At 38.8% G+C, this 26,850-nt stretch overlaps 1 protein-coding gene across 1 annotated transcript in view; it reads left to right on the top strand.

The window, feature by feature from the left end:
- Window positions 1-26,850, top strand: part of adgrb2 (adhesion G protein-coupled receptor B2) — a 498,704-nt gene that overhangs the window by 93,311 nt on the left and 378,543 nt on the right.

Below are 26,850 nucleotides of genomic sequence, written 5' to 3' on the forward strand. Positions count from 1 at the left end.
ACACAAACCTGGTCTAAAGTCAATAGTGCAGTATTTTTGTGTTATTTAAAGGGCACATTAGTAATATGCGCCTATAGGCGGGTACACAATGCGCGTACACTCTGCTTGCTACACATACAGGGATGCGCAGCAGCACACAACAATTTTTAATATTGAAAATGAAAGGATTCCTCTCTGGAGAAGCGTTCAGTCTTTCTGCTCGCAAATTCCACACATAAACTTTTTTTTTTCTGTCGTTAAACTAGCAAAAGTGGATTCGGACACGTCCTAAGTGCACCTGCGCCATGCCCTTCAGACCCTGCGCTTAGATCATTAAAATAGGGCCCATTGTGCAAAAATATTTACAATTAAATCCTGTCCCATTTTTCAGTGAATCTTTAATAGTTTCCTGTGCACTTCAAATGAAGAACACTATCTCGCAAAGGAATAATTGCAAACGTATTATGCATTGATTGCTTTGTTAGCTAGGTATTGTGTTTACCTATTACCTATATCTAGTTTACATAATTTTGATGTCAAACTTTTTGGAACAGATGCATAAAGTTTGCAAACTTTTAGCAGAATCCGTACACATTGTGCGCTTTCTCCCGCTTTCTTCCCGAGTCTATCTCCCTCACAATCTCTGTGGGTCTTCTCATTTGAATGCCGCTGAGCTGTTGTCGGGATGATGCAGCAGCCATTGATCTGATCTCCTCGTCTCCTACAGCAGATCAAATATACAACACATACCTGCAGCGTCAGCAGCACCCAGAACCACAGCACACTGTCAGACAAAGAAAGAGAGGGAAGGTGCTGGCTGTTTGGAGAGGAAATTAATGAACCAACAAAGCAATATAAATAATTACTCCTAGAGCAGATCAAAGACACATGGCAGCGAGGTGGACAGCTTCAGCATATAGTGCATTTTGAGATGGGAAATGTAATACTGTCGCTGTGTCCGAAACCCAAGGTAGCTGCTGTGCTGCCTCACTGCCCAGTCAGTAAATAACTAAATAGGCAGCATTTTGTGGAAGAAGGTACCTCCTAAGGCTTCAAACAGGCTTCCAAGGCACCATAATGTCACATCTAATGATCTAAAATAAATTTCAAGGGAGCTTTAGAGAAAAGCAAGCAAATATTTAAAGAGTGCAATTATTATTACTCTGTAGAAATGACTCTTAAGCTGAAAAAAAGAAATACATGCACATTTTATCAAGATTTCAGGCAGCAAGGAGACTTTATGCTGCATAGCAAAGTAGCATTTTAAACGTTAATATATAAAAACATTATTAATACAATAAACGTTTTTACACCAGTTGCACCACCCGGATGGCCCTGAGTCCATGAGGGAAAACACTGTATAAATCATCCAGAATTTTTTTCTGTGATGGGTAGGTATAAGGGGATAATATATACAGTGTAAAAAAAAAAAAAAAAAAAATATATATATATATATATATATATGTGGAAGCATATTTGGACTCAGCAATAATGATTTTTTCTCATGAGGCCACTGGAGAGAATTTGTGAATGGAGGTGAAGCGACGTAGATCACATGACAACATGGTGGATGTGGTACACCCGAATTTCACATTATACTATATAGAACATACTTTTTTACTAGAGGTCGCGAAGAAAGTTTCAAAACCAAATGATACCTTCAGTATGCAATTTCGGATGCAGAAAATGTCTATGGAAAGTCCCCATAAAACATCTAAACTCAACTTGTGTCTATGCGTGTTTGTGCTCAAATGTTGTTAGATTTTATATCTTTTAAGGGTCATGTAGAGCATAAAGTAGCTGCATGTAAAGTCTGAAGGTTATCACTGCAGTTTCTCTGTCATATAATTGCATGCGAGGTGGGCTGAGTGGACTAAGGGTAACAGTCTGTGTCATTAGCCTTCTCTTTTGTGCAGTTACAATAGAAAAAGCTGCAGAAAAACCAATAACATCGCAGCGATGTCCCCTCTAAGGGGTTTTATTTAATTTCTGCTACTCCTCCTCGACCCCTTTAATCTTTATTTCTCCTCTCATCCTCTCTCTCTTGCATACACTTTATTCCAGCTTGCCAAATGAAGCACTTTCTCCACTTGCTACTCTAATTTGGAGTTTTAATTTAGTCCTAATGTAAGCAACCGCTCTGTGTTTTGTGCTTGGACTTTTTTTTGTTTCTCTCTCATTGACTGAGAGTGCTATTTGGAGGGAGGTTTTGATGATTTAGTGTTGAGGAAAGAAGGTCGATCTCTCTCTCTCTCTCTCTCTCTCTCTCTCTCTCTGGACTCCTACTGAAATGCATCCATTTGTGCGGTCATGCCAATCACAACGTAATGACGCTAGCGAGACCGCACACACATCCCCATGTAGAATTGGTGCGTCTTAACTCCATCTGGAAAGTTTTGCACATCTGACAGACCTTCAAAGCACCAGTACTTGTTTTTTAAAATCTGCTCCTAGTCATAATCCACTGCAGTATACACCTTACTCCTCCTCTATATGCATATATATAATGTGTATAGTGTAAACACTACGATTCAACAGTTCGGGTCTGTAATAATGTTTTAATGTTTTTGAAAGAAGTCTCTTATGCTCACCAAAGCTGCATTTATTTGATCAAAAATACTGTGAACACAGTTTTATTGTGAAATATTATTACAATTTAAAATAAAGGTTTTCTATTTTAATATATTTAAATTACCCCTGTGATGGCAAAGCTGAATTTTCTGCATCATTAATCCAGTCTTTAGTGTCACATGATCCTTCAGATATTCATTCTAATATGCTGATTTGCTGCTCAAGAAACATTTTTCATTATTATGAAAGCAGCTGTGCTGCTTAATATTTTTGTGAAAAGCATAATTTAATTAATCCCAAAGAATCTTGACAATTTATTTGAAATATAAATATTGTGTAATATCAAACATTTCTTTACTGCCACTTTTGATCAATTGAATGCATCAACAATTAAATTATTGATTTCTTTCAAAAAGAAAAAATACTGACCCCAATTGGTAGTGGGTTTTTTTTCCTAGTAGGTTTTTATCAATATTGATTACATATGATTTACATATCATATTACATCTCATTCTTTTCTTGTTTTACTCATGAATGTTCTGCATTAAAAAAAATGCGGATGTTTTATCCTGCTCCAAAACTTGGACATGCAAATGCAAAGTCTATTCTGATTTACCCTGGCCTGCCCTTTTTCTAATTTTGTATTTTAGACCCTGTTCGTAAAGATTACATCCCTTGTGACATCTTCTTCATGCACCCTCATTTGATCAGTGTCCTGTTATACGCTCTTGCCCATGAAAGGATTGACGCAGTCTCTGCTTCGGCTTGCAAATGAGATTGCAGCATTTAGAGAGCCTAAATTCTCAGGCTGGCCGCATGTCCTCGCCGCATGGCGGGGATATATTCATGGCACTCCCTCGTCAGAATAGATTTCTCTTTAATCTAAAGCTGTCGACACGCTGCAAACTGTTCCGTGTAATTGCAGAGCCTCTTTTTGTTCTCTCCTATGGCATGAGATGGAGATGGTGAAGACGCCGAGTCTCAAATGAAGATCTTTTCACCCAGCCTGTCATGATGAGTAGTTGCAGACGCATAAAAAATTGTCACCGCTGTACTGTAAGGGTGGTTCATCTTTATAGTGTTTGACTAGCCTGATAGTGTTTCACAAAGACCTTGCACGAACCTGGCACAATTTGATGCTAAAGAATCATTTTGGAATACACACTCATCGGCCACTTTGTTTGGTACACCTTGCTAATACCCTTTTGCCTTCAGAACTGCCTTGATTCTTCATGGCATAGATTCAACAAGGTGCTGGAAACATTCCTCAGATTGTCCAAGGAGGTATAACTGCAGACTGGCGGTCTTCAAAATGGGGTGTGAGCTCCAAAAGTGGGCAGATCCTCCAAAAGTGTGTGGGGTCTCCAAGTGAAAAGACTTTCGCTATTGGCTCTGGCTTCATCCAATTGTCATTGAATTACATTTCAAAATAAAGTTTATAGTTATAGTTGATATTAGAACAAAAAAAGTTATAAAATATGCTATGTATAGTAAATACATTTGCTCTGTTATAGAGGTGGCCAGGGCTTGTGGCCAGGGGCATTCAGACCGTAGTTTAAACCTCTGCTCAATGAAATAAGCAGGAATCCCCTGCAAGCTCTCCCATGAACTGTCCCAGTGCTGCGTGTGGGAATATTCTACTCTATCACTGTGTTCTAAGCGATGAGGGCGTCCCGGGGCTCGAGATTCGCAGGGTAGGAGGGGGTAGTGACGCTGGGTGCAACTAAAAATGTGCCAATGTCCGGTGAGGTCCGGTTGGGAAGTTACGGACAGCCCGGCCCAGCGATCTCATATTGCACGCTATTCAGTGCAAATCCCGCATTGGAGTCAGTTTAACAGGTGGGGTAAGTGCTTTCTGGTAACCGATGTTGATTTCAAATCACCAAAACAAACACACCCCTATTTTGATAGCTCCGCCTCACACATACGTAACCCAGGCAGCGACTATGGCGGAATCTGCTGTGCCAGCAGGCCGAGGGTATGATGTCATTAATAAGTGAAAGCAATGTGCATTACTATGGTAATCCAGGTCGAATGTTCAGTAAAAAAATCATCCCTTACATCCCAAAAACACAAACACAGTTCTCATGAACAACTTGATAGCACGAGCACGACGGTCCAACTAACGAACAAGATTAGAGGGTTATATCGATCACAAAAAGAGGAACCAAAGGAAACAAACAAATATTATGAGTTTATCATCTTACTTTTCGGACATACGTTGGGAGCTGACGCTTGAAATAGACAGCGAGGAGATTTAGACGCTCCAGGCTTATATAGTGTGGAAATGTACGGTGGCCCAGTAGTGCACAACACAACGAAATATAAAAAGCAAACATAAGTTCACAACACAACAAAAACAAGTCACAACACAAATAAACCATGCAAGCCACAACACAACGGAAACAAGCCACAACACAACGGAAACAAGCCACAACACAACGAAAAAGCCACAACACAACGAAAAAGCCACAACACAATGGAAACAAGCCACAACACAACGAAATCAAGCCACACCACAACGGAAATGCTCCCAAGCACTCGGAGCGCGGTAAAGTTCCCACTGTTCTACAGAGTCTGCAATCTTACAAAGAAATCAATACCACAATTAGTTTTAACAGTACGTAGGCTAAGCATTGTTTATCGATATGAAATATGAATTTAAAATCACCTACATGCATTTTTATGCTCGAGAATCCTTTGACCCGATACCACAGCTGCCAATTCCACCAATTGGTTGAAAAGTATAATTTGTATGAATTAAAATTGCTTTTAACATTTAAAAACAGACATGTTAAAATTCCACAGCTTGATTGTATTGGTAAAACTGACTAATTCATACAAATTACATGTTTCAACTTGGTGGAATTGGCAGACGCTCCCTTAGCGCCTTGGCAGCGGGTCAAAGCGTTCTCGAGTATAAATATGCAGCTATTATGCACGTAGGTGATTTTGAATTGATATTTCATGTCGATATACAACTGCAGACTTAAAACTGATCGTAGTGTTTAAATATTTGTAAGATTGGCAAATCTATAGAACAATGCAAGGACGCCAATAACATCGCAGCGATGTCCCCTCTAAGGGGTTTTATTTAATTTCTGCTACTCCTCCTCGACCCCTTTAATCTTTATTTCTCGCATGCGTGTCATGTGCCTGTCTGTCAGTGGGAGGAAGCCACACCCTATTTTGGAGTGCCCACCCCGTTTTGGAATTCCCACCCCCATTTGGAGATCTCCAGGCTGCAGCTATACCCTTCTCAGATATTTTGGTCCATATTGGCATGGTAGTGTAACGGAGGCCAGCTAGTAGTTGCTGTGTGAGTAAACCTCACTCCTCTGATCTCAAGAGACGTTCTAGTGGCTGACGTTGCAAATATTGAATTAACTAGATGTTGCAGCCTTTATCCTCCTTGTTAGAGCATCCGACTCTCATGCCGGCGGACCCGGGTTCGAGTCTCACTTGGAGCAGGCAGTTTGAACAGAAGGGGTTACATTGGTGCCGTGACCCGGAAGGGAGTGAGGTTTTGGGTGTTGAGTGTAAAGGAGGCCAGCTAGTAGTTGCTGTGCGAGTAAACCTCACTCCTCTGATCTCAAGAGACGCTCTAGCGACTGACGCTAGAGGTTACAGCCTTTAGCCTCCTTGTTAGAGCGTCTGACTCTCATGCTGGCGGACCCGGTTTCGAGTCCCACTTGGAGCGGGCGGTTTGAACAGAAGGGGTTACATTGCTGCTGTGACCCGGATGGGTGTGAGGTTTAGAGGGCTGAGTGTAACGGAGGCCAGCTAGTAGTTGCTGTGTGAGTAAACCTCACTCCTCTGATCTCAAGAGATGCACTAGCGACTGACGCTAGAGGTTGCAGCCTTTAGCCTCCTTGTCAGAGCATCCGACTCTCATGTTGGCGGACCCGGGTTCGAATCCCACTTGGAGCGGGCGGTTTGATGGACACTTTACTATTCCATGAGACCACGGGTGAAGATTTGTGAATGGAGGTGAAGCGACGCAACTGACGGCCTATCCGAATTCCATTCATACTACACACATTCATACTGTATTTTAACGGTTGTGAGGTACGTTTCAAACCAAATGTAATACCTACTATACGGTGAGCAATATTTTTATGCAGCACATGCCTAAATGCTTTGCGTTGCTGCCATGTGATTGGCTGATTAGATATTTGCAATAATGAGCGGTTGAACAGTTTACCTAATAAAGTGGCCAGTGAGTGTGTATCAGAGGAAAATGTGCTTGATCGTTTTGCAGGACACAATCCGTTCACTGCAACGAAAACGTTTTATGCTAAACATCTGTTTTTTTGTGTCATGAAACGATATTCCAGTTATGCATTGAATGCTCGTTTGATGTTCTATGCTTGCTATAAATGCACAGCAGGAATGTGTTGCTGGCCTCGGAAAAAAGCATCTGATGAATCCTGGTTTGTAGCTGAGATTAATTGGGCCTGTGTTGGAGCTGAAGTTAAGGCCACCTCCGAGCGTTTAAAGAGAAGCCCATCGCTTCAGAGTCAAGCAGAGGGGATGTATAACAGGGCTGCTAACAAACGCAGCGAGCGAACATGGGTGCGGAGGAGACTCATACTAATAAATATTCACACTTTGCTGAGGGGAGATGGAGACCTCTTTTTTTTCCCCGCTCTCCAGCTGCTCTATTAGGCCTCTGCTAAGAGGGAACTTTGTCTCAGTGCACGTTTGGAGCTAACAGATGGTGACATTTCAGCCCTCGCCCAGTGTGAAAAAAGTTCTGGGGTATGGGGTTGGCACACGGACACTGACACAAGGTTCATGTGGGGTCAGACACACAGGTATGACCTACCGCAGATGGAGACAGATGGATGAAGAGTCTCACAAATGGTTTCCATCCCATTTGTTGAAATATTTCCACTAGTTGGTTGTTCTTAGCCCCTTATCTGGACAGAACTAGAGGTGGAGGATGAATTGCTATTTCACTTCTTTTTTTATATATTATTATTGTTGTTTCATTTTATTTTATTATTTCATTTTATATTTTATTTTACATACTTTTTTTCTCATCAAAAGGAAACATGTCTGTGTCTGTTATCCCACACAACCTAAATAACAATTCAATTAGTTACCTATTTTTGGGGGGTTAACTCGATCTAACTGGAATTTTTGATAAAATAGGAAAATAAATAAAAAATCTATAAAGTCTGATCACAGAAAATACTCAAATGGCTGTGTAGTTGGAGGGTCAGGTATAATCCTCACCTTAAGTTTTATTTCAATGGGTTTCATCATGAACGCAACATTTATGCCTATTTTAATAATAACTACACTGATCCCAATCCTGTTCGAATGAGTACATGTAATGTCCTGTGTTCAAAAATTGTACTCGTCGTGATTTGGAGAAGTAATCCTGTCTGAATAGTGCTTTTGATATAAGTCTCAGACTTTGCAGGTGTCACTTGGTTAATGGCAGCGTTATGGCAGTGTCTGGCTGATGAGAGCGGAGACGACAAGAGAGAACAGCCTCACAGTCGGCAGATTAGAGGAGCTCAAACGGCCTGTTTCAGGATCCATTTGAATTATTGATGTGCCAAATCCTTTCTGCATGTGTCTAAGTGTGTAACTTCAAATGTAGGCTTTTGTGTGTGCCAGCGTGGTTCTACCCAGATAAGGGTCTGTTGTACTCTATGCATTAAGGCGGGTTGGTTTGATGGTATATTGATGGATATTTTTGTGAAGCTACACTAGGCAGTGCTGTCTTACATTTTTCACGTATGAGAGCGAAGAAGAAAGTAATGCAAACATACAGAGTGGAGCATGTTGAGGGAGATGATGAAGAGTTGTTTATTAAGGGTTTTAAAGCAAAGTGGAGTTTAGATGTTTACAGTTGCCAAGCAACAACTTACTGCATTTCTGTCAGGTCCATTAAGTCAAGAACACACATGACAATAAAAATGATTTAGAAATTTTTATTGAATTGCAATCAGTTGATGAATTCTGAATTAAATTTGTTTTTTGGCGGTATGGCTCTGTTCAGGGAGTCCTCTGACCTTTCATGAGCACCATGAAATAGCAGAGAGTCAGAGGACAGCAGCAGCATCAGGGAACGCTTACCAGTTTAGGACTGGGAGAGCTTAACTATTCCCCCTATGAACAGAGCAGCAACGATGACATAAACAAATGCCACGTTATACACGACAGGAGGAGGTGGGGAGGTGGCGGGTTGCAAAGCAGCGAGCAGCTAGTAGTAAGAGCGAACTTGATCTGCTTTAAATAGGCGCCCTGCTTTTAGCGTAGCCATTAGTAACGAGGGGAGTTGAAACAGCTGATGCAAATCAGCTGATGAGACAGTGTTGTTACCAATAGCGTTAGCAGCGTCTTGACTACTTGGCCTGCCAGAACTGACGCTGACGCTCAATTAATATGGTGTATAGTAGGAACTATCCATTTTACTGCTCCTTTTTCCATCTTATTAATGGTCAAATACACTCAAAAATGTCTCAATGCCCATCTTGGTGAGTTTTAACGTAAACACAGTCGTAACCAGCTCACAGGAACAGTGGGATCCATGCGTGCGTCAGGTCTTAAAGGGACAGAAGTTATTTATTATTCAAACTACAAAAAGACAAACAATCTCTTATGCGCACACATATTCTGAATGCCTTCGGCAGAATTCAAATGAGCCATTTTAATCTAGATTCATCTTGGATTAATTTCAACACTACAGTGAGATTAATCTAGATTAATTCCAAGATTACAGTGAGATTAATCTAGATTCAAAAAATTAATCTATGCCCACCACTAATATATACGCATATATACGCATACATACATACATACATACACACACACATACATACACACATATATACATACACACATATATATATATATATATATATATATATATATATATATATATATATATATATATATATATATATGCTATAACTAATTTAATAAAAACAGTTTTGTCATACTGGGGACATGTAGTGTTCATGCACACAACCTAGTCTCATGCTGATGCTCGTGCTTGTGTAACACTGTCATTCATGGCTTCATGGCATCTCTGCATTCCCGAATAAAGAACAAAATCTTGTTCCTTCCTCTCCGATGTCCTGCTGCACAAAGAGGGCACCGCACATCAATAAATTATGAAAGGTTTGAGGGTTGGCGTGCTGTGCTTGCTTTGACTGCTGTTTGAGCTCCCGCTGTCTTGCAGAGAAATCACACACAACATGTCACTGGTTTGTTCTCTCCTACCTTAAATAAACGTCACTCACAAAGCTTATGAATTTATCACGATGCCCCAAAGGCAAGGAAATGTTCCTTTTAGCACACACCACACAACGGCCATACCCACACAGGCAAGGAGTAACAAGAAGAATGGGCCTAGATTGTGGTGGTACAATCATATATTGATATGTATCGCGATTCCTTTTCTTACGATACTTTCGATTATTATTTGTGTGCATTCATATCACAGCCACTTCCATGAAGCTCCTGGCTGGATAAGAGTGAAACCAACCACACAAGAGAGACTTCACAGGTTCAGACACACTGATTTTCAATCGCAGTCCAGTTACGATACCATGATGGATTACAACCTACTGAATCGCAACACTTTAGTGATATGTACCTTATGCTTGTGTAGTTGGCGATACTCAGCCTACTCAGATTATTGTCATGTTACTTTGCAGCTTGTTTTTATCGGTCACCAGAATCCTTTATAAAATCATGTGTGGATAGTGTCTTATGAAGCCGCTAGCTGTGTCTCTGTGTAGCGCATTTGTTCTGTGTTCAGGAATGCTCTTTAAGGGTCTCTGGAGGAGCCTGTTGGACGAAAACAACTGCAAAAAGCCCTCAAAAGCCCTCAGCCCTCAAACTCAACTGAAATAAAACTCTCAGTGATGTTGCCATGGTTACTGCTTCTCTCATGTCTAATTTTTAGATTTTTCCCATCTTGCTCCGTATTTATTTATTTTTTTTAACTTCGCCTTTTCCTCACTTGTTACTGTAAATGCTGTCTAGAAAGTTTGTTTGCTTTTTGTTTGAAGATGTCTTATTTTTCTCGAGTGTGCTGTACTGCAGTGAGTGAAAAACATTGTCAGCATGAATGTTTTATATCTGTAATATAATATATTTCCTAGTGAAGAGGATATTCAAAGTGAAAAAGTAGGACAGGATTTGATTTTATCCATCTGGAATTGAGGGTTTGTGGAAAGTGTGCACTGAAGTAGAGTCGACTTGCTGGTTTGCTGGTCTTTGTTGGTGTTTGTTGGTCCGTTGAATGCTTTTGGAGGAGTTGGGGGTCAGAAAACCAGTGTAGATGGGTTTGGGGACCAGTTTAAACCAAGGCCAGCAAACAATCTTAACTCTTTCCCCGCCAGCGTTTTTTTTTTTTTTTTGCCAGCCACCTCCAGCGTTTTTGACCATTTTCACAAAAATGTCATGGCCCCCAGAATATTTTGTTGTGTGAATATCTGGACATGCAATATATCAAAAGAAACAACAGGTCATCTGCTTTTTTTTTTTCAACAAAACCTATTTTATTTTAGCTTCATGCATTCTTTTAATTAAAAAAGCAAAATTTTGAGCAAAAAGCTGAGATAATCAAATTTTTTATCAAAGACTACATCCAAATCGGATTTAGACTGATTATCAAAACATAGATGGAGTAGACCGAGTCCATCAACATCCCCGAATCTTCACAGTCCTATAGCTCGTCCTGGATCAACATTTAATTTAGTAACATTAGGCAGTTTTGATCTATATGCTGTTTAATGTTGATGATCTGGTTATTTTACATATACAGATGATAACATATAATATTACTAGTTTCTGCATCTTCTTTGCATGTGTTTTGATCAGGAGATCCTGTACTCTTTCAGAAGATGGGTCATAGTGGCTCCTACCGTATAACGGTGAAAACATGGAAAGATGGAAAATTCTGTCTCAATCACAAAATACGAAAATGTCCATCAATGGCAGGGAAAGAGTTAAAGGGATAGTTCACCCAAAAATGTAAATTAGCCCATGATTTACTCACCCTCAAGTCATCCGAGGTGTATATGACATTCTTCTTTCAGACGAATAAAATATGAGTTATATTAAAAATGTTCTGGCTAATTCAAGCATTATAATTGCAGTAATAATTGCTTGGTTTTTGAAGTCCATAAAAAAGATAATAATAATTTCTATGGCTCTGCATCAGCCGTCCCCGTGCCATCACTTCCGGCGAATAAGGTCAAAATACATGTAAAATACCGGCGCGCTCATAGATATAAACATAGATTACTCAATAGTGAATGAGGATCGGTCGAATGAGGCATCTATGTATATATATCTTTGATCGCGCTAGTATTTTGACCTTATTCGCCGGAAGTGATATAAAAATAACATAAATACTGTTTTTTAATATTCGGTTTCTCGCAGATACCGATCGTTTCGTGTCTTAAGACATCAATGTGCCGCCACAAGCCGCATGGTTTAATAAGGAGTCGTATGTCTATGTGTTTTTACTCTCATTGCTCTCATACTCTAAAATGTCCCCATTGACATGCATTATACGACTATCACACTGCAACGGTTGGAGTTAAAAATCTTCATTTGTGTTCTACTGAAGAAACAAAGACACCTACATCGTGGATGCCCTGGGGGTAAGCAGATAAACATAACATTTTTGTTTTTGGGTGAACTATCCCTTTAAGCTGGTTTAGGTTTTTTTTTCTTCTTCTTCTTCTTCTTCTTCTTCTTCTTCTTCTTCTTCTTCTTCTTCTTCTTCTTCTTCTTCTTCTTCTTCTTCTTCTTCTTCTTCTTCTTCTTCTTCTTCTTCTTCTTCTTCTTCTTCTTCTTCTTCTTCTTCTTCTTCTTCTTCTTCTTCTTCTTCTTCTTCTTCTTCTTCTTCAGTAGGGAGACCAAAAGATAATCCAAAATCCATCCAGAAGTTATTCATGTTGGTTTTCTTTCTAGTTTTTTAATTGCACGCTCAAATGCTCACGAAGAAGATTCTCAGAGTCTGAGAATGTACTTGCACATCAGAATGCTTTAATGACATGAGATTAATGTAAACAGCCCACTGCAAACACCCTTGAAATTCTCTTCAACCTTTTTGAACTTTATGAATGATCGTTTTATAGAAGGTTCAAGTGGTGTGTGTAAGGAATTGGAAGCAAGCAGAGCCAATACGGCTGTTTCTAAAGCATGCAGTGCCATCTGCTGTTAAAAACTAAGCTCAGAATCAATTAGAGAGAGAATCGCTATGTATTAAAAAAATGTCAGAATCAATCCAGAATCATTTCTCGATTCGCAATGCATCGATTTACTGTCCCAGCCCTAATAGCTATGCTACGCTCATGGGTACGATTACAAAGGAATGCATGCACTGATCGCTTTTTTTTAAGCCTGTCACAATAACGATTATCGTGGTCAAAAGAATTCACAATAACAATATTAATGTGTAACTTCTATAGAACTCTTATCAGATAAACTTTATTTTGTGCATACTGGGTTTTTTTTAGCCTGGATGCCAGCCAAACATAGCCCCACCCACAACATTTAAGGTCGGGAAGCTCGGTCTGGACTTGATCCGTTGTGGAGTAACTATGCTCGAACCAGAGTTGTTCGGACCAATCAAATTGTCAGGGCTGGCTTTATATGATGATGGACAGTTGATCAATAATAACGTAATCATCCACGCCACCAAAGAGCGCTTGGGTTGGATTCGTTCTAATCCTAAACGCAGAACTTGTTCGTATATGCATTCACCTTTACTATTTCTCTCAAAAATTATGATCGTGTTGGTAAGTACTCCGTGTATCCTTAAATTCTTTTTACAACAAAGATCGGTTACACTCATCTTCTTCTTCTACTTCTTCCAGCGTGCGTGCAGTTGAGTTCTGTTGACAACTATGCATCGCAAAACCTACGTCACTTACTCTGTTGCTCTGATTTATTGTAGGTCTATCCAATTGAGCGCAGAGGCATTTTCTTTCCTGGTTCGGTTGAAACATGCCTCATAATCACAGCCCAATGGAGCAGCATCAGACTCATATTCTGACTAGAATCTGAGTATGACGACGTCAGGCTATGTTTTTTTAGCCAATCACACTAAAAATATGAGTGTAGGAGCGAGAGTTGTAACTGCAGCAAAGCATACAAAAAGGGAGAAAAACAAGCATGAAACATTCACAATAATAATACTTTGATTTCATATGACTAAGTATGAGATATCGTTTAGTGTCCCTGTTAACATGTATCTACTGCCTTCCTTAAGATAGATCACAGGAAGCTTATCCTTCCGATAACTTCCTGGCGGGTTGCAGGCCATCGATCGGTTATCAGCCAGTCTCAATCAATTCAGCACAATGTGGATATTCATATCGGAAGATGTCACACGGCGCAGCAAGATAATGCATCACCCACATGCCATTTTCAGCCTTTTTTTGTGTGATGCAACATAATAATTCCATGGAAGTGGTGTTTTTTTCTCTCCTGTCATTTAGGCGGCAATTGGTGACCTTCAAGGCTTAATGTGTACCCTGTCTTTCCCACCGTTGTAATTGCCTCAATATCTCCTTTGTCCCTGGAAAATTAAACCCTGTTCTTTCTGCTTTTTCTGCTTATTAGCCCCCTGCAGTGAGGATGAATAAATCAATGGCTAAAGCAGGGCAGGTCTAATGGGGAGTGTAAGCATGTCAATGAAAGAGAGGTTCGATGTTAGCCAGCCCCTGACCGCGGGACGCTCTGCGAGAGGCCTTGGGGGTCTGAGTAAAATAGCCACAGCGCTGCATCCACTCCACAGAAAATGTAATTTAATCTTCCAGCATGCGGTCCACATGACCTTGTTGATGAGAGAGAGAAGGCTGAGCTTCTCCTATGGGGTCTTCATCAGAGAGCTCATGTACGTGTACTGGGGAGCAGGGGTGTATCTAGGATTTAAGGACACTGAGGGCTTATCCTACCATCACGATGGGTGGTGGGGGATTTCCAGTATCTAGTGCACTTTAGAAGTATTAATAGATATTTGAGCGATAGTATTTTTAATTCAGACACAATATTTTTAAAGTAATGCCAGCCTATGATCTTCATTAGTTGCGTTTCCACTGACAGGCCAAAAGTGGGCGTGCTAGTGCATCAGGGTTGCCAGGTCTTCACAACAAAACCTGCCCAATTGCTACTCAAAACTAGCCCAAACAAGTCTCAAAACTAGCCCAAACAAGGCGGATTACCCTACTAAAATTCATATTCCCGGGGCTAAATCACATTATTTAGGTCGCTTCAACCCACGGACATGGCAACACTGACTGTCACTTCCGGGGCTTGATCGGGACTTCCTCGGGGCCAAACGGCCAGGGTCAGCTCGTGCTTGAGGAGTGGTTACGAACATTAAAGACTTTTTTAATAATTTTAGCTCAAAACTCACTTTCAGTCAGCAGTGAGTGTTTGTGATCCGATGTGGATTCTGATGACCGTATAAGGCAGAGATATTTATATGCGACCCAAAAGACTATGCGTGCTAACCATTACGATAGTAAACATGGTAAATACGACCGCTTGAAGAAATCAGACAAATCATATAGGTTATCACAAATGTGTATTTATTCAATCTGTCAATAGGTATTGTCTCTTTATACCAGACCAGGTATGGTATTTACGTATGGCAGTTACCATTCCCTGGCATTCAGACAAGCAGGGGAAATAAACAGCTCATGATGCTGCTCATTAGTTTGCAGCTTTGAAAAGCAAATTTAAACAGCCTAACGCCGTGTCCTAACCAGATGCGATACGACAGGTTTTTCAACAGCAAACCAGACTTGAGCCGAGATCAATCAATCAAAATTCACAGCCAATCAGAAGAGCGTGTGGGTGTTCTCTCTCTCTGCAAGCACACTGACTGCATTCACAATTAAATGGATAAGTACAATATCAAATTCCTAAATCTTACACCATTTTAACATGATTAAAAATGCATTAAAAATGACATGATAACATTTTTTTTATTATCGTAGAATACACTTGTTTGTTCACCTTGAGTTGACAGTGTGAATATGGTTGTTTCCTATAAATTATTTTTTTCAGAATTGCTCATATTGCATGATAGAGTTGCTTTATATTGCATGATATAAAGTCACAATGTGATATAAATTCAGAATTGTAAGATATTAAGTCAGAAATGTGTGGTATAAAGTCACAATTGCAAGTTTACATTATAACACACAATTCTGACTTTATAACACGCAATTCTGACTTCATATCTCACAATTCTGAATTTATATCACACAATTCTGACTTTATAACTTGCAGTTGTGACTTTATATCACGCAATTCTGACTTTATAACTTGCAATTGTGACTTTATATCACACAATTCTGACTTTATATCATGCAATTCTGACTTTATAACTCACAATTCTGACTTTATATCATGCAATTCTGACTTTATAACTCAATTCTGACTTTATAACTCGCAATTCTGACTAAAAATCATGCAATTCTGACTTTATAACTCAATTCTGACTTTATATCTCACAATTCTGACTTTATAACTAAATTCTGACTTTATATCAAGCAATTCTGACTTTATAACTAAATTCTGAGTTTATATCACGCAATTCTGACTTTATATCATGCTATTCTGAATTTATAATTCGCAATTGCGGGTTTATATCGAGATTTAAACTCACAATTGTGAGATAAAAAGTCGTTTTATTCTGTGGCGGAAACAAGCCACCATAATATTCAGCTCCGCATATGTCATAAAATAAAGCAACTCCGGTTATTCAGGAGCTTCCTCTGTTTCTTTGGCTGAAAATATAACTGTATTGGGACTGTCTCCTTTATCAGGTTCGTTTTGCGATCTCGCTAATTTCCAGTGATTTCTTTCTTATTCGTTTTCTGATAAAACGTCCATTTGTTGGTGAAATGATGGATTTGTGTGTCGTTGTTCCAGAGAGGCTTGTTACGGGCAAGTTTCTAGCCCGACAGTGGAAACGCAGTGTAGTTTTGGGCTCGTTGCTACAGGTCTGGGGCTATTAGCCCAGCCTGGCCCGTTGAAAGCCCTGGCTCCACCTTCAAACACTGTAGATTGAAGAGTTTGATTTGTGTTGTTGACATATTGTGAAGACGCTGTTTTCTGTGATGCAAAAGAAAAAAAATTAGATGAGGATGTGAAAAGTCAGGTTAAAATTACCACAGAAATACCATTGCAGTATAAACTTTAGTTGTGTTTGAACTGGATGAGTAAAAGAATCAGTAAAAGCATGAAATGGGTTTGGCTGAGTCTTTGTAGTTGAGTGTAATGTATGAGAATGTTCAATACTTTGTACTTTGTGTGTTCGCATCATGTAGCTTTTTTGATACTCGTGAAAATGATGAATATCTGGATTGTTGCAACACTCTCAATGAAATTACTTATTTTCGTCTGCAAGGAGATGCCGCTGACTTTGGTCATGTGATGGAAGATTAAGAAAAAAAATATTCAATTTTATAACCCTGAAAACCCAGAGCTATCTACTACTTGAGTACTACTGGAGTTTTGGGGCATCGTGGCCCGAGAGAAAGTTGGTATCTCTCATTCCTAATCCCATCCCCGAGCGGTGTACACAGAACCTGATGAATCAGAAACTGAAACGAGGGTCAGGTCTCTCACTAGGTGTCCTGGTTAGTGAAGCAGAACATTGAGTTTTTCTGCACAGTGTCTCAAAGCCGAGGGCTTTTATGCTTAGGGCTGCTTTTACTAGGCTAGCAGGTCGACACTGACCCAAAACTGTTCTTTGGGCAAAGACAGACCTCCTAGCTGATGTATTTGACCTTTAAACTTGAACTCCTTGACACATTTAGAGTGCATTAGTTCTGATTACTCAGACCGAGGGAATAAGTGCTGGGAAAGACGTGCTTGACTCTGTGGGTTGTTGGTTTATGCTCTGGGCTAATAATGTGAACATGTTGGGGTCAATCTGTGGTGTGGCATAGTGTGCACTGGAAGGTTGATTCACAAAACGTAATACTAATTTGCAGGGCATTTAGACTCACAGAATCATACTTATGATTTTTGAAATAAACTCTGGCCTGCACTGTAGCTTATTTGGCCACAGGGGATGTTTAACTGATTTAGTGGTGGGTAAATCTGAAACTGGTGGTACATAAACTTGGTACCTCAAATAATAGTGTGGCAATCTGTTAAAATTTGTATGACATACACTAAAGATATTGGTTGAAAATGTTTAGATGTTGTGTTTAGAATTTGGGCAAGTTGTAAGTTATGACTTGGGGATGCTTTCTTGTGGCTCAAAAAGTAAAGGAGATAGCAACACCCAAGGTCATGGGTTCAATTCCCAGGGAATGCATAAACTGAAAATTGAAAATCAAAATGAACTGAAAACGGGAGCCATTATTGTGAATTATAAATTGGCCTGTCAATGAGAATAGGAGTGAGAATACTGCTTTCCAGTGTGGTTTTCATTGATTTACTGTAGAGTGACTGCAGAATAGTTGGCTGTTAATTATGAATCCAATTGCAGCCCCTATTGATAAAGCAATAGCTTAGTATGTTAAATGTGAAATCTTCACATTTAGGACTTTCGAGTCCTGTAGAAGAACTCTAGATCAACCGATCAATGCGGAGGAGCCTAACCATTTTAGCCATTTGGTACTTAATATGGCCAATCAAGTCATGTTGCTGAAGAAAAATGATTCACACTCTCCAACACATATCCTCCTTTTCCTGATGGGAAATCAACAAACATCTGGTATTTTCTCTTCACCTCTCCCAAGTCCATTATACTCAAGTACATATTTTGTCCTTCAAACCTCATATGGACTCTTGCTTAGACCTTTGGACATCATATCCAAAGGGAACATATGTGTCCTTAACCTCACCTTGCTATTCTTGCATATTCAGCCTGCTCTCCTGCATCTTAAAGGTCATTATAGCATTAGATTTGCTTGCTTTAGGACCCACTACAGGGCCTTTGATAACCCCCAAATGGTCTCGTTCTCCTCCTCCGGTCCTACATGACCCCAAGGTTGCCTGAGAATCCTTGTTTCCATCAATCAAATGCTCAGATGGATCTTGAGCACATACACTGAAGATGGATCTACAAATGTCAAGGTGCTGTTCTCATCTGTAATGAAACATAGCTGGTTCAGCCGAACAATTATTTAATCATTTGTGAGGGTGTGTGTGTGTCTGTGTATGATTTTGCACCCTGGGGATGCGGACTCGAGGAGCTGGCCTACCTGACCTGAACACAAAACTACAAAGCATTGCTTTTGTGTCAAGAGCAGCTTGAAGCTTGAAGAGTAATTTCACAAGATGAGTAATTGACCAATTTTTTTAGAAAGCTATTCTAGACTTTCAATGTTCTTCTTTATCTTCACACTGCATTTATTTGCTGCGTCCCAATTTGCCTACTATCTGTCCTAAATAGTATTCGAAAATAGATTTAGTATGTCCCAAATCGTAGTATGTTGGAAAAAAGTATTCCAAAGATACCCGGATGTTCTACTGGGCTGATATTGCCCACAACCCATTGCGAGTTGGACGAGGATACGATTAGAACTACAAACACGATAAAAAGTTTACACTTTTTATCGTGTTTGTAGTTCTAATCGAATCCTCGTTCAAAAAACTACAAACATGACGGGTGTGCAAGTCTGACGGTTAAGTAGAGAGAGTTCAGATTAAGGGACTTTAGTGATCAATTATCAGTATTTAACCTGACGAAAAGATATTTATTCAATGTTATCCACATTATATTTCACCTGCAGCAGCATTGTGAACTTTTGTAATGATACGTTTGGCCATTAACTTTTAAATGCATAATTTATATTTAAACTGCAAACACATGAGGAGAGTCTCTGCATTAAAGATTTCTCTCCGATATGGTAGGAAATTAAATTGAATGTGGAGGATTTTAACTGTGACGATGATTGACAGGGCAGTTTAAACAGTGACGGGCTGCACGTAACTAAGAGTCTGTTAAAGATGACGAAGTAGTATGTCCCAAAGCTTGCATACTCTTTTGCTACACACTCAAAAGTATGTACTTTTTCTTCACAAAAAGAGTACATACTTTTAGGTCGTAATATAAGTAGGCGAATTGGGACGCAGCAATTATTATTCTGGCGTTTTAAATGTGAATAAGCTAAGTGAGAGGTCAAGATGAAATGCTGTTCTTTGTAGGCGGTGTGTAATTTTTGGACAACTAGCATCAGCAAATTATAGTGTACAAAACTTTTTTTTTTTTCCTGTTTTCTCAGAAGTATCCTCTATCTGTCATTGGTTGGATAACTTGATAGCCCCACCCCCAAAGCCACGCCACTGGTTGATCCAGTGTTGCTATGTCAGGCCGGTCGAGCAAATCAAACAAAAGCAAATGTTTTGGAAGCACCACGTATACTTTTCTTACTAATCAAACTACGAAATTTGCTTTATTACAGTTGTCTCTTCAATGTTCTCAATGTTCAAGCCAACCATAAGTAAGAGTCATTTCACAAGAGGATTTTTTTTTAGCAAGCCATTCCAGACTTTCCATGTTCATCTTTATCTTCACTCCGCATTTATTTTTAAATGTGAAGAAGTGAGAGGTCAAGATGAAACGCTGTTCTTTAAAGGCAAAGAGTGTAATTTTTTTACAACTAGCATCAGCAATTGAAAATGTAAAAAAATAATGTTTTTTTTTTTGTTTCTCAAACAGTTTTCTCAGAATGATCCTCCATGTTTCATTGGTTGGATAAACTGATAGCCCCACCGCTAAAGCCACGCCATTGGTTAATCCAGTGTTGCTATGTCAGGCTGGTCGCACTGATCAAACAAATGTCTTGAAAACATCAAAATGTATACCAGGGGTCGGCAAGTAAGTTTGGCATCGGGCCAAAAAAAATTGCCACTAGGTGGCGGGCCAGAACATAGTCAAGGTATAATTTAAGAAATTATTTGATGAAAAATACAACTAGAATTGCCTGTGACATACTGTTACAGTGTCTTTTGTAACTGGTAGTGAGCTGTTACTGATAAAATAATAAAGCAGTAGTGACACGCAACCTAAGTATCTTCATTCACCAACTTGCTAAAACACACGTGGGAGATGCGGAATGGATGAAAATAACTAAAAAAATAAAAGAGTAGACTTGAATAAGCCCATTAATGGCATGTTTGAGTCATGCTCTTAATGAACTACGTTTTATTTCCTCTTTCCATATTGTGAATAATAAATGTGCATTTTAATTTGCTTGTTTGGAGCCTAACTTATTGTAATAATTATTTGACGTAGCCTACTTTTACACTCAGAATTATTCCTTGGCATCCTCACGTACTAAACTGCATTGTGTAATTGTTTGCGTGCTGGAGGTACGCTATTATGTCACATTTTAGCTAGCCCGTGAGAGAAAATGGCACTATCAAAGAGTCTAAGGAAAGTCGACAGTGAAAATAGGGCATACAAAAAAGAATGGAAAGACAATTATGCGGTCATCCTACCTGGTTTCGTGAATGCAAAGCCGGTGTGTCTTATCAAGTCAACTTTATTTATATAGCGCTTTTAACAATGTAGATTGTTTCAAAGCAGCTTTACAGTGTTAAACAGGAAAATAATGCAGCATAATTTTATTCAGCTGTATAGCCATTCTGGAAAAAATGCTGATGTCATCAGTTCATTTCAATTATCATACAGTGACATTGTGGGCTTTAGATCAATAATTCGATCAGTAATTTAGTTGAAATGGTTAATTTAGTTTATTAATTAGATTTATTTCAATGTTTAGTTGAAAAATGTAGTGTCCCCAACTGAGCACGCCAAGCCAGAGGCATCTTATCTGCAACAAAGTTGTCGCTGTTTGTAAAGAATGTAATATCAGATGGCACCACAAGACGAAGCATGGCGCCTTTTTTGCTGGTTGTCTTGTCAATATTTTTGATAAAAAGGAAGCTGAATTTGAGTTATAAGCAAAGGTGTCAATGGTACACTGTTCGTTTTTTCATACCACACATTTCATGACGGCTATTTTAGAGGCATGTCTAGCGATCCATTCCACTGTCTTTCAGAACTTTTCAAATTAAAAGCTCTCAATTCATCCCAAAATAAACACATTGCTCCAAAAACGTTCTCGTACTTTTTTTTGAAGGAAAATATAGATATTATTGCTGGCGGGCCAATTTTGGCCCTGCCAGTTGCCGACCACTGGTGCATACTTTTCTTGCTAATCAAACTACAAAATTGCTTGCGTACAGCTGTCTCTTCATTAAAAACCTATGGAAAATGGAAATTAGCGTTTTGTGACTTTAGTCCATTTCTGTTAGCTTTGAGGCAATCTGTATGCTAGTGTGCTCCTAAATGCTGGCTTTTAACAAATGTAAATTTCACTTTTAGCAGATATATGCATTTTAAAGCCTTTGACTTCCAGGAAAATGGAACAACATATTAATGACTCATCCTGCAATATAGAGATTTTTGTCTAATAAAATCTCTCTTGAATGAGATTCCCCAGCTCTTGTAGCCATCCAGCAAGTATACAAATTATTATTCATGGCTGTGATGTAACAAAAGTCAATTTGCCATTTAAATAGGACAAGCCTTTAAATATATCCCACCCAAAGTTAGTGTTTTTTAAGCTGAGATACAAAATTATATACTTGAAAAAAAGGAAAGCCATCCCTTCATCTCTAAAGATCCCCATGCCTGAACTGTCTTTCATTACTGTTTCAGTTTCATCTCAGAACCTATTATTTCCAGACATGCTCCTTACACTGTGTTTGCCTGACCTTCTATGTCTTTCCCACCTTCTTTCAAGCTTCTGTTCTCAGAGGCGGTTTATGTTTGATTTCTTTGTGCTAGTGAGGGATGCTCTTCTGTTTTTACTGACAGCTGCTCACTAGTGTACTTAATGATATATATATAATATTATTTAAACAGGAAGTATTCTTTTATAGAAATAATCATGTACACAGATATGTATCGAGGTAGTCATCACAGGCATAAAGTACATATATTTGTATGATAAATTGGGCCTATGTTTAAATTATCTTTTTGCTTTGAAGGTTCTTATTCATGTTTGACAGTGACTTGTATCTACGTATGATACGTGCGAACAGACAGCTGCCATAAAAAGAGCTGATTGAATTATACTAGTGGAATTTCCCTTTACTTTTATTATTGCAATGCATACACATGATGCTGTATACATGAGCAGTGTTGGGGAATGTTACTTTTAAAAGTAATGCATTACAATATTGTTTTACTCCCTAAAAAAGTAACTAATTTCGTTACTTTTTATGGAAAGTAATGCGTTACATTACTTTTGTGTTACTTTTTTTCTGGGCTGGGCTGGGCTGGGCTTGCTTGTTTGTTTTTTAATGACAGCAAAAAAGTTGAATAAGCCTCAGGCTGAAAGAAATGCAAATTCATGCCTGTACAGTTGAGAGTGCAGTTGAAAAAAATATTTCAGCAGTGCTGCCATTCTGGATTGAAGAAGAATAGAATGCAGGAAAAAATGTTAAACGCTTACTTCAGCAATAAAAATGTTTAAAAAAATTAACACAAATGTGATGAAGTCATTTTTGCTTATTATTATGTTTGAAGTGGATCATCAAAGGACAGCAACAAAGACTTTGGTATATAAAGTAAGATTAAATACACAAAGTATATTTGTGTAATTTAATATATTTTATTATTTCAGGTTTGTGTAATATTCTGAGATTGCATTTCACTTTTTTATTTATTTTTAGAAATATCTGGGGGGTTTTTTGTGTGTTTTTTTGTGTGTTTTTTTTGCAAGTGACATTTTTTCTAAAACTACAATAACCGTCACAAACACACAGCACACATAACGCCTCTCCACTTTCTCACGATTTCTCTCAACATAGAGACAGGAGAGCTGTCAGTCAATATATCAAAAAATATATATATTTGAAAAAGTAACTCAGATATTTTGATGTAAATTTAAAAGTAATGCGTTACTTCACTAGTTACTAGTAATCTGATTACTAGTTAGTAATCTGATTATGTAACTTGTAATGCATTACCCCAACACTGTTCATGTGTACATTATTTATTAATTATGTAATGCATATTTATGCATTTATCCTACATCAATCCGCCTGGGCCTTTGGGCCTCTTAAATTGTTCTCACATTTCTCAGCATTAAAGCTGGCGCTGGAAGGTGCAACACTAATGTGTTAACTAACACAGCTCGGTTATTATATATCCCCTCAAGTTTTGCCTAACTGAAGCATCTCCCCCAATATCAATTAAAAGTGTTATTTTGCCATCTCTGGTTCTGTCAGATTTTTACAATTCCTTCTGTTCCCACAAAGTGCTTTTGGCACTGAATAAATCTACAGTGTTGTTTTATGTACAACATACACACGGATTCTGATGACAGTTTTGACTCAAATCAGAAATGTATCCAATCCAGGACCACATATGAAAGTAGAGCAAATCGGATTTGAAAGGATTTCAGGAAAAAAAAAAAAAAACTCAGATTAGTGTCACATGTATACAAACATTGAGATATGGCCTGTCTGCACCCTGCAGTTTAAAATAGCCAGTAACAACAACCAAAAAATCACATCATAATCCAACAAAATAAATCAATAAGTAAATAAGCAAACACATGATCAGATAAGCATTTTCCAAAAATATGAGCCACGAAAGAAGCGATAAGCACCTGTGAAATGGAGTGCAACTCGCTTCTTTGTGCCAATTCATCTATTTATTTATTTCTTGGTAGAATAATTTGTTTGTGCCATTTTGTTCATGTAAACCCTTTATTCCAGCCATTTTATATTAAGCTTGAGTCAGGAACCTCTCATCATATGAAAGATGTATCCACTTTAAACTCTCGTGTTTTCATCTGCCTTGTCTAAAGGCCCCTCTCCAGAGCCAATTCATAGCTCCATTTAACTCGCTTCGCTGCTGGAGACTGATTCCAGCACACCTCATACACTGAGATAATGTGCTTTTGGGATGCATCGGAATATTCATAAAATCCCATCAGATGCTTGACTTGAAAAATACATTTTATCTTTATATATTAAACTTTTGATGCTCTATCAAAGGTGAACTCGAAATATGAAGTATGGAAAAGTATAGAAAAGGAAAAATGCTCTCATTTATAAAGGAAAAAACTCATTTAAAACACAGATGGTTCAGTGTTTGCTGCAGGCTAGTCCTGCAGCGCTCTTTCACAGGTCCCTATGAACCCCTCCACCTCCCCCAGCTCCACCTGCCTTGATCAGCTATGGGATGTATGTATATTTATGCAGCCGTAGAAGGAGACTTTAAAATACTTATTATTAAGAACAAACAATCATGAGGGTTTCTATATGATATCATTGCTTTATGTTTTCTTCATGTGACATGTGACGTGCATATTTTTGTGTCCAAGTGCATTATTTCCTTTTAAAATAATCTGGTAAATTCATGCCATATATCACTTTATTCTATAAAACCTATTTCGTTTTAATTCATTTTTAATACATTTAAAAAATACATTATTTTATGTTGTATTATCTTAAACCCCCCAAATGTGAGGTGGTGCAACTGTCCGAACAAATGAACGGATGAGAAAACTATTTAAAATGGTGTCTTAATAATTCAAAATTAAAAACTTAAGACCATGGCATCATTTTAGAGTTTAAACCTTTCATATAAACACGTTATAAATATCAGTACTTTTGTCCAGCAATTTGTATATTTTTAAATGTCAGGATGGCATAACTGCGAACATGGATCTTTTATAATGAACTGACAGGGTAAAAACAGTAAATATGATAATGCATCAATGCATCCGTGTTGCAGAGTGAAAAGGTTTGTAGATCTCTCTCAAATACTGGTAAAAAGTGCTCATTTCAAGTATGGGTAGGTTGGTACACTTTCCATGTCAGGTGGCACAACTACAACTATTTGGTTGAACCGCCTGACATACAAATAGTCAAAAAATGAATTTAAACATTTAGAAATGTTATTTAACAACTTAAACTTGTTTAAACAGATTGTTCATGACTTTACGTAAATTTAGAAAAGATAAAAAAACACCTATTTGAAGCTTTATTTGTCAATGACCCACATATCTTTGATTTGGTGGCTTTTAAACATAAACAGTCTCAGAAAAAAATGGTACAGCACTGTCACTGGGGCAGTACCCTAAACATTTCTGTACCTTACTTACCCTTACATAAGTGCAAATAGCCTGCCTTTTTGGCAGAGGCTATTTACACTAACTCCGCCCACTGATGTCTGGTTGGGCAAGACGAAATTATGAAAGGCTTTGAATTGTCAACGGTAGCAATAGTGTAGGGGTAAGGTGTATGGCAGAAGATTTGATGCAAATTGAGTTTGAATACGCCTTTTTGCCGAAGTCAAATAAAAAAATATGGCAAACTAGGTTTTTCTTTAAGAAGCTTATAATGAGGCGTTTTTTTGTTAATTGTGATATCAGGGCCTTTGTATCACCTTGACATTTTTGACTTCATACCCAAAACTCTGAATTTGAATTCAGAAATTAAAAACACGTTTATCAGAGAAGAGGTCTGTTCAAGCCATTCCATGTGTGAATTGCATTGCATGTATTTTGAATCAATAGATCAAAAGCGATCAAACAGAAAAAAGAAAAAAAAAATTGAGTTTCATGTGGCACGTCCGATTGAACAAAAGCTCAAAGACCTGTAAATGTCACAGTGGGAAACTAAAGGATGCATGCGAGTGTGTGTACGCGGACAAATGAAAGTGTGGGAGATTAGTTGAGAGGCTAAACCCTCCACTGAAGAGTCATCAGTCTTTTCGGTACATCCGTCAGGGATTTCAGACATCTGAGAAAAGTATGCGTGTCCGTTTTGTGTCTTTGTGAATAGGATTGCGACCTTCACAGAGAGAACACGCAGCCCTGAAATGATTTACAAGTCTGCTCTGAGTGGAAAGGAGGAGAGGAAGGGTGGGGTAGATTGACAAAAAGGCAGAAAGGAGGAAGAAAGTCAGAGATTTCCACCTATTGATCCAGGTGGGAGTGTACGGAAACCCGAAGGCCCTCCAAATGAAGGGCGTCCCACCGCAGCCAATTGTATGCCAGTAATGTGACCCACTAACCACATGTAATTAAGACAAAGGGACCGGTGCCAGAGGGGTGGGCCGACCGAATGAAAAGTGAGCGGCGGCTCAGGAGAGGCTGAATTAGGGCTCGCAAACGCAGCTGTGGAAAAAGGCTAGCGTGAGGAGCTCTGGCAGGCGGGAATCAAGACCGAAGGGGCTGATTTACAGGAAAACTTTCCGCTTCATTAATGCTGTCAGAAAGCTTAAATGGCCCGATATGTGACACGACCGTTGCT

This window comes from Gobio gobio, assembly GCF_949357685.1.
Source record: "Gobio gobio genome assembly, chromosome: 11".
NCBI lineage: Eukaryota > Metazoa > Chordata > Actinopteri > Cypriniformes > Gobionidae > Gobio > Gobio gobio.